Source organism: Onychomys torridus, chromosome 5, assembly GCF_903995425.1.
Source record: "Onychomys torridus chromosome 5, mOncTor1.1, whole genome shotgun sequence".
Classification (NCBI taxonomy): Eukaryota; Metazoa; Chordata; class Mammalia; order Rodentia; family Cricetidae; genus Onychomys; species Onychomys torridus.
In genome coordinates, this window is record NC_050447.1 from 82,261,267 (window position 1) to 82,271,038 (window position 9,772).

Consider the following 9,772-nt stretch of genomic DNA (forward strand, 5'->3'; position numbering starts at 1 on the left):
GAGGAGTTCCTGGTTCAGTGAAAGACCTTATCTCCAAAATACAAAGTGAACAGTAATAGAGGAAGTGACTGGCATTGACCTATGGTTTATATATATATATATATGTGTGTGTGTGTGTGTGTGTGTGTGTGTGTGTGTGCATGCATACACACATATCTGCACATGAACACACATGCACACACACATTGACATAACCACTTACACACAGTGACATTGACCAACTTAAAACACACACACACACACACACACACACACACACACACACACACGTGACATTGAACCATTTACCAGATGGATTTAAGAAGTCAGTGTTTTAAGCAAGATCATGCTGGTGGGTTCTTGGTTGGAGTCACACCTCTGGGGTAGCAGAGACAGGAATGACTTCCCCAGGCAGATGGTCTGTTTGTCTACGCATCTTTACCCACAGTGAATAGCATGCCTTTACAAGAGAGGCACACAAACACGGCTCTTCCAGGAGCATTTGTTTCTTCCAGTCAGGATTTTCCACTTCTGGAAAAACTGTCTAATGACAATTGATAGTGTTGAAAGGCAGTGGCGGCGGCAGGGGCGGGGGGCAGCTTGTGCCGCCACAGCTTGTTTGTACCCAAGCAGGAAGACACAATAGCTGAAGTTCACAAAGGTCAAGTTCAGGAAAGGCAGATATGGAGGAGAAAAAGAAGATGGAAACGAAGAGAAGTGAGAGCTGTGGTCTGAGGAGAGCATGGCGGCCTCCCGAGAAGGCAGGGGCAAGCTGTGTTCTCCTAGGAAGATGTGAGCACCATTCTGAGGGCCCCTTTCTCAGTTACAAAGGTCTTAGTTGCCCTGATCACTACCTGGGGGAAGACAGCATGGATATGAATCTGATTCTCACCGACCATTTCTAATTCACAGTGATGATTACATATTCAGCCTCTTATTTTATTCTGTTATTTGTGTTGTTTGCTGCCTTAGGACAAGATCATAGGCTGGGCTGTGGCTCCATAGTAAAGCACTTGCTTAGCATGTGAGAAGCCCTGGGGTCCATCCCCAGCACTGTGTGGAACTGCATAGGAGCAGAGTCAGTGTCTGTCTGTCCTCGGTGGTGTGCTTCCGCCCTTCAGGAGGTGGTACTGCATGCTTTCCGTAGGTGATGGTTAGAATGGAATGCAGATGACGCCGAGAACTCACAGAAAGAGGAAAAATGACCCCTCATTTATAAATTCAACATAAAGAAGCAGGCTGTGTTGGAGTTATCGTGTGCTTCACTCTGACCCTTGGGGGACCTTGTTCTAGAATCTATCTACAAAGCAGTACAAAAACATCACCAAGTCCTGCTTCACTGGGTGAACACTGATGTTCACCGGCAAGCTGGAATGTGCATCACATTCTAAGACCAACTGAAACGTAGTGAGCTTATCTAAGTTTCAGAGAGTAACAGATGAGATGGTTTACCTGAATCTTCCCAGGCTCTCCTCTTCCAGTGCAGTGTTTCATTAGCCGACTGTTAGGAGACAATAGAAGAGCCCACTCCAAGACTGTCAAGTATTTAGTCCAATTCGGGTAATAAAATCATTCTATGAATTGCAATGCAGTTTACTTTGAAAGGAAGCCAGGCCTCCCTGGAGGCTGCTAAATGGTTTAGGAAAACAGTTCTAAGATTCGCCCCTTTATTGCAACATCATATGTTGGAGAAACACAGTTAGTTATATTTGGTTTGCTCGAAAGCCTTTTCCGGTGCACACTGCTATTAACAAAGGGAAAATGGCGGGAAGAGTTGTGCAGAAGAAAAGCCTAGGTTCGGCGTTGATGGGACACGCCCGTAGTGCAACAGAGCATGCCTGACAGACCTCGTCTTTCGCCTTGGAACTCAACTTTTACTTCATGAAGCCAAACCTGCACATGTTCAGAAGAGTCACATGCTTAGTTTAGGTAAGATATGTTAGAGCACAAACGTGTTGAGGTTCGGGGGTTAGGAAATTGTAAACTGCTGAGCCAGCAAGCTCAGTGGATAAAGGTACTTGCTGCCAAGTCTGGTGACCTGAGTTTGATCCCTGGGACCTACGTGGTGGAAAGAGAGAACCGACTCCTGCAAGTTGCCCTTTGACCTCCATGCAAGCACTGTGGTGAGTGTACCCCACACATACGTGTGCTTGTGCTCACTTATAGGCATATCCTCTACACTAACACAAACCAAATCATGTAAAAGAGAGTATCAGTTTGCACAGTGCTGTTTTTAGTCATTAGAGACTTCTGTTTGCAGGAGTGAGCAGGATCCCGCCCAGCAGTTAGTGTGTTTCTCCATGTGAAGAAGGCTTTAGGAGGCCACAAGTGCATTGCTGTCACACCTGATGTGTTCAAGAGCAGCCAGGGCCACTTGCCTCTGGTATTCTCTCCTCTAGGCTGTCCAAACAAATGCCCTGTTCGGGCCACCATTGCTCTTTACAGCAGCTTTAGAGGAGGATTTCCTTTCGATAGAGGTGGTGGGTATGGTGACCCAACTCTTTCTGATTGCGGAGGTCCACACACATTCCCATATCTCAGTCCCATTTTGATAGTGGACCCAGTCCTTGTCTGTGGCAAAATGTGGGAACTGGCTGTTGCCTGGTGGGGGGGGGGTCTAGGGGTTTGCTGCAGTATGTTGTATGTTTGTCCCACAGAGCTGTGTTTGTTAACGTTCAGGCTCTGTAACAGAATCCTGGAGTTCAACACCCTTAAAAAGAGGAAACATTTTGGCTGGCTCATAGGTTTAGAAATCTCATTCTGTGATCAGCTGGCCTGTTCCTTTGGAGCTGAAGTGAGACAGCAAGCACATCATGCTAGGATCATGTTGAGGAGTAAAAGTTTCACAACTCACGTTAGGAAGAACACACACACACACACACACACACACACACACACACACACACACACACACAGAATGAGACAGGGGCCCCATCCCCTTCAGTGGTGTACATCAGTGACTTAAGGACCTTTCATAAAACTGTAGGAAGACTTCCTTTGGACCACTAGCTCTTGAATAATGACACTTATTATTAATTATGAAAGCTTGGTCTTAGCTTAGGCTTGTTCCCAACTCGCTCTTACAACTTAAGTTAACACATTCATATTAATCTACATTCTGTCTCGTACCTCTCCTCCATACTGTATGTCTGACTTTCTAAGTGTCTTACTGGTGAATCTCCACCTCTCTGACTCCTTCCCAGAGTTCCTATCTGTGCCTGGAAGTCCCACCTATCCTCTCCTGGCTAGCTATTGGCCATTCAGCTCTTTATTAAATCAATCAGAAGGTGCTTTGGTAGAGACAACTCTTCACAGTGTACAGAAAGATTATCCCCCCCCCCCCACAAAAACAAAAACCCAAAAAACCCAAAAAAACAAAACACTTTCCCCAACATCTCTTGCATCTCCAATGACACCACTTTGGGGACTAAGCCTTTAACATGAGGGGAACATTCTAGATCCAAACTACAGTGATGGAATCTGCTCATGAAAGACTACCTACAGGAAGCCTACTTATTTGAGGGACCAGAGGAGCATGCCTAGGTACTGAGGACATTGTCTCAGCTTCTGCTCTGATCCTGTCATGGGGCCCTCAGCCATGTTCTTCACCAGGGGTGTCTCTAATACAGAACTGTGGGGTTCTCTTAATACAGATTTTTGTCCTGGTGCCCTAATAACAAATGCTCTAATAAGTGCCAAACTACCCACAGAGTATTTGTTCAATTTTGGACATAAGGAAATTAAATATTTTTGTCCCAATGAATGTGAGAAAAGGACAGAGAACGAGAAAACTTTAAAGGCTCTTGCTGTCATGACTACATATTTATTTCTAGACAAAAGTTTGAGGCACAGAGTATTCTAACCATAAGGGGTGTTTATGACAAAATATTAATGTTATAGACAGATGGAAAAGTGTGCAATTGTCCTCAATACCCTTCTTACATTAAAAAATAATAAATAACAAAAACAAAACTAACAAGGCTCTTGTGGTTCCTGCCCTTTGTCTTCTTTCTCATGAAAATTGTGAGACTTGAATTATCTAATTTTATACTTCAATGGATTCTAGGAAAGTATAAATCAATGAATTATATTTAAGTATGTGATACACAGTGTGTCTGGACTCTTTGCAAGCAGCAGAAACTGACTCCGGTTTAATCAGAAGGGACATTTATGGGCCAGGGCGAAGCTTGGTGGGAAAGGCGCTTGGACTGCCTTTGAAGGACACGTCCGCAGACAGCCGGACGTGGTCAAGCACGCACCTGTAATCTCGGCACTCCTGAGGCGAGATGGGACACAGAGACAGGGGAATCCCCGGACGACTGGTGGCAAGCTGGGCTGGCGTGTGTTGCAGTGAACAAAAGGGACCTTGCCTCCAACAAGGTGAGGACCTATACCTGACTGAGCTTGTCCTCCATGTACGTGTCTGCACTCACAAAATATACAAAGGGGTGTGTGTGTGTGTGTGTGTGTGTGTGTGTGTGTGTAATTTTTAAGAAGGTATTTGGAGGAGGAAGCTGGAGAGATGGCTCGGCGGTTAAGAGCACTAGCTGCTCTTCCAGAGGACCTGGGTTCAATTCCCAGCACCCACATGGCAGCTACAACTGTGTGTAACTCTAGTTCTAGGGGATCTGACACCTTCACACAGACATACATGCAGGCAAAACACCAATGCACATAAAATAAAAATAAATAAATCATTTAAAAGAAAAAGAAGGTATTTGGGGCTGGAGAGATGGATCAAGGGTGCTTGCTACTCTTGCAGAGGACCTGAATTTAATTCTCAGCTCTGACATCCTTTTCTGGCCTCCTCAGGTACCTGCACTCATAGCACACACACACACACACACACACACACACACACACACTTTTTAAATTAAAAAATTGAATCCTAAAAATATTGGAATCACACTGGGGAAGGTCCAGATTCAAAGGGATGGCCAGAGGGACCAGCTGGTAGTACACAGAAATAAAGGCAGCTCTTAGGAGCAAAAGAGAAATAATGAACATACAAAGAAACAAACTAAGACAAATTAGGAAATGGAGAATCCATTGTATATGATTTTTGTTTTATTTTCCCCAGACAAGCCTCTCTGATACACGTTCTCTAGTCCCGGGAAGACACGGGTCATTTTGAGTCTTTCTTGGTTGGAGGAAAAGGCTGTTTGAGCAATTAGTTGTTGAAAGGCTGTTAAATGTGACAGTGACGCCAAGTGCCTGGGAGGCTGAGGCAGGAGGATCCCAAGTTCAGGACCAGCCTGTACAATGTAGTCAGACCTCCCTCCATAAACAAAGAAACACTCAGAAGGGAGTGAGAAAGTAGCTACTGTGTAAGTAAAACTGTCCCAGAGGCCTAAGGTCAGAGGTGGACCTAAGCCCCACCAAGTAGACACCTTCTGGCCTGTGGACTGCAGAAAGGGCCTGCACCATCATCCACTGACCTGATGAGCCTAGCTGCCCAGGTGGAACTTCAGAGAAAGGAGGTAGGGACACACTGTAAGGGCTAGGAGACACTGAGGGCTTGCTTGGCCTCTTGAGTCCCCGTTTCCTTGTTTGTCAATGAGCCATCTTTACAGTGAGATGTCAGTGGGCTGTGGTAGAGAGTCCTGTTCCCAGAGGGCGTCTATGGGCCTGGGTGGTTGGCCCTGATGTGGACAGCATCCATGTCTGAGCCTCGGGCTCTTTCTTTGTGCAGCTAGTACAAAGCCTGATGATTCCTCAGGAGGTCCTTTGTAGAGGGCCTTATTCTCCCTGAGGGTTAGGAGAATCCAAGCGTGAGACTCTCTTTGGGTGATCTGGAATGGACGCAGGCTTTCACTTTCCTGACAGGGGCAAGGGAGGATAGTCATGCGGCTCCCAGCCCAGGAAGACACATCAGTACCCAACGACATAGGGGGCCATCTGCCAAGAAGCCACTGTGCTCTCAGTGGCTACCTCCTCCTCTGTGGGTTCTCCCCTGAGCTTCCTAATGAGAAAGGCTGGGGAAATGGGGTCAGTTGCCAGGCAGTCTCCACATGATCCTGCTGACCTGTGGTCTGCTGTTTCCTCCTGATAATACAGTTAATGAGTTCAAGGTGCCACAGGCAGGAATGTCACCTGATTTCTGTGTGTGACATTTCCACTTCCAGGTCAGATGCCTTTCTTTGTCTAGTAGATGCTTCAGTGCAGAGTGGAAAGTTCACCCTGGACTTGGCACAAAACACCCAAGGGAATCGTCACGGGTTGGAAACGCTTGCAGCTTTTTGCAGTATGTTCTTGACCACATATATTCATATTTTCTCCCCTCTCCTCCTCCCCTTCCTCCTCCTTTTTCTCTTCTTCCTCCTCGTCCCCCTCTTTCCCCTGTTTTTTTACCTGTTTTTCTGAGACACGGTCTTGCTCTATAGCTGACTGGCCTCAAAGTCATGGCAATCCTCCTGCCTCCTCCCCCAAGTACTGGGATGACAAGTAAGAGCCACTTAGGTAAGTCTTTTCAACTCCTGGCTACTCCCCTGCCTCCTGTCTTAACAGTTGAAGGAATCTGGAGGGGCAGAGTAGACAGTGCGGACTGCTTTTATTAGTAGAAAATAAAGGAAAGAAAAAAGAAAAGAGATGGAGAAGGAAAGCAGGGAGTGAGATGGTAATGGGAGATGCTGGGGGAGGGAAGGAGGACGGGAGAGGGCGACAGGAAGGGTGGATTTCAGAGAATACATCCATGTTCAAGTTTCTCAGACAAAAGTTCATATACAGAAAGCCTATTACTGGGTTAAATCCGCCTGAATCCATGCAGGGTGTCCCTGTCTCTACACGGGGCTCTCCCTGGGACTCACCACCTCCACCCCATCCTTCCACCCTGTGGTCTCAGGTTCTCAAAAGTGACATTGCTTAGAGAATTGAGTTTAGGAACGTGGCAAAGGTGTGCTGGTGTGTTCTATTCGGGACAGAGCTTTGGAATGAGAAGGTGATAGAGGTTAGGAATGTCATGCTAGCATGAGGTTCTTTGAGTAAAAACAAGACAGCTGCAGTGTTGTGTTTCAGGTAGGAGGGCTTCTGAAGGACCCTCTTCCATCTGTGCTGACTTCCTCACCTTTGACTACCCTCTGTGTGTCTCATTGCTCAGACTTTGTAGCCTCTGCTTTGTGAGGAAGTATAATATTTTCTGGTGGTCTGCTTTGAGAGATAGTGGATGCACCTCAGAATGCTGCTCCTAGTCCTAAAAATGCTCAGTTCAGTGGTTTTTTAACTTATTCATAGAGCTGGGATTCACTCATCTCTATCAATTATATTCATTTATATAGTGACTGTGTGTGTGTGTGTGTGTGTGTGTGTGTGTGTGTGTGTGTGTCTGTCTGTCTGTCTGTCTGTGTGTCTGTGTGTCTGTATACATACCATGGCATGAGTGTGGAGATGAAGACAACTTTTTGGAGATGGTTCTTAACTTCTAACACGTGGTTTTAGGGACAGAACTCAGGTCATTAGCCTTGGTTGCAAGTATCTGTACCTTCCGAGCTATCTTGCTGGCCTCCTATCAGTTTTTGAACATTTTGCTCACTTCTAAATAAAATGCTATGCTTATTCATAAGCACCCCATCTTTCTCCTTATAGCCCTATTTCCCAGCTCTAGGCAATGAAAGAACTATGCTTGTCTGAGTGAATTGGCCTATTCACAGCATTTCCTATAAACCGAATCATATAATGTGGGGTACATTGCTGCTTTATTTTGGCTGGCTTCTTTCACTTAGCATCATGTTTTCAAGTTGTATCTGTATCTAATTTCTTTTTTTATGACCGAGTAATATTCCACTATATGGCTATACTATAGTTTTTAATGCATTTATTAGTTTATGAACATTAGATAGTTGACATATTTTGCTGTTATAAACAATGCCAAGATGCACATTTTCATACAAAAAATTGATGATTTAATTGGTTCCTCATATTGAGTGTCTCAGGTAAGAAAAAAGACAATTTAACTCATTCAGAAAATGTGTATTGTGAATATTCTCTACTACATAGCCCCAATCTCCATTTAATTCTAAGAACAGTTCAAGTTCATTAAACATGCCAAATACTAGTTTGGCATGCTGAATAGCAATATTTGTGAGTACTCCAGAGGTGTGTTGGCATGTTTTAAAATTTGTGTGTGTGAGAGTGTAGATATGCAAGCACATGTGTGTGGAGGTCAAAGGTCCACATCAAGTGTCTTCCACTATTATTCTTAGCTTTATTTTTTGAGATAGGGCTGCCTTCACTGAACCCAGAGTTCACTGATTGTCTAAACAGGCTGGCCAGTGAGCTCTGAGGATCCACTTGCCTCTCTATGCTTGAGTTACAGAGCAAGTTGCTGTGTCTTTTTTTTTTTTTTTAATTTAAATGTGGTTTCTGGGGATTTGAACTCAACTCTTTGTGCTCTGGGGACAGGCCCTTCACTGACAGCCATCTTTCCAGCCGATATGTTGGGATGCTTTTATTGGAAGATACACCCCAAGAGCACAGAATAGTGCCAGGCAAGGTTGGTGCTCAGAACACATTCATTAATGAGAAGTTCCTCATTACAGCCTGGAGAGGAAGTGAGATTATAGTTGAGGAAACTGGGAGTCTAGGAAGCCAAGTGACCATCATCAGGTGTGGTAGGAGCAGGCACAGGGCAGAGCCTAGCCACTGCTCTAGAAATCACAGTGCTGGCTACAAAAATAAGTCCCTTGCTTCCTTCGGACCTGCTCCAGGAACCTGCTGCCTCAGAAGGACTGGTCTCTGCTCAGTCATGCCACTGTTCCAGCACATTCCTTGCTCTGGGTTTTGCTTCTGTCTTTGCTGACCCCTTGCCATTGTTACTTTCTCCTCTCTCTCTTGATGATGCATGTTAGATTCCATTCACTGTTCAATGTCCAGTTGGTACCCACTTTCCCCCAAGCACACACTACTTCTGCTGCCATGGATACCCTTGCCTGTTCCTCTCTTCAGCTTGATTCTCTTCACCCTGGGTATTGTCCCTTTCCATCAATGATGGTGTTATGCTCTAGGTAGATCACAAGCTCCCGCAGGCTGGAACAACATCAGATGCCGGATGCTCAGCCTTGATGGACCTGACTAGTGAGGCAAGGGAGGAATCAATAGTTACCATCCTACCTCTACATTGATCCATTTTATTTCTCATGGCAGTGAGAGATTATATCTAAGGGGGTTATTAGTGAGTGAAAAACCAGCTAAAACTAAAGAGAAGGCTTACTGTCGGACATCTAATGCAGCATGGCCATTATGTGTAGACACTACTTACCCTAAGTACACTCAAGCTGGAATCTGTGTTGACAATCTATTGACGGGCAATGAATTGCCCCCAGACCAATCATTTTTCAAAGTGATATTTGCAGAGTCTGTCAGGAAGATGCAGCCAAGATGTGAGCCAGGGCTACAGCCATCCATGGGCTCATCAGGACCAGGAGATTGGCTCCCAAGGCAGCTCACCTACACAGGCCAGTTGAACAGATCTCTCCACATCACCATTACTGCATTCCACTGTTCACATAGTGTGTGATGGGACAACAGGCGGTTGTGGGAACCGGGACACAAGACCGCTGGGAACCATCTTGGAGATTGGCTGTCACATCTTTCACTTGCACCTCGGTCTGACTAGAAAATCTACTTAACAGCTTTAAGCTCAGTCTGTAAAATGGTGTTGCAAGAACCCAGTGAGTTAGCCCAGATAAGCTGGTAGATCACTCTTTAAATATTGACTGTTATCCCAGGAAGCAAACACCACAGAGAATGCAGAGGGAGCTGGCGAGGGCAAGTAGAAAGCTCATGCATGGCTGTCACA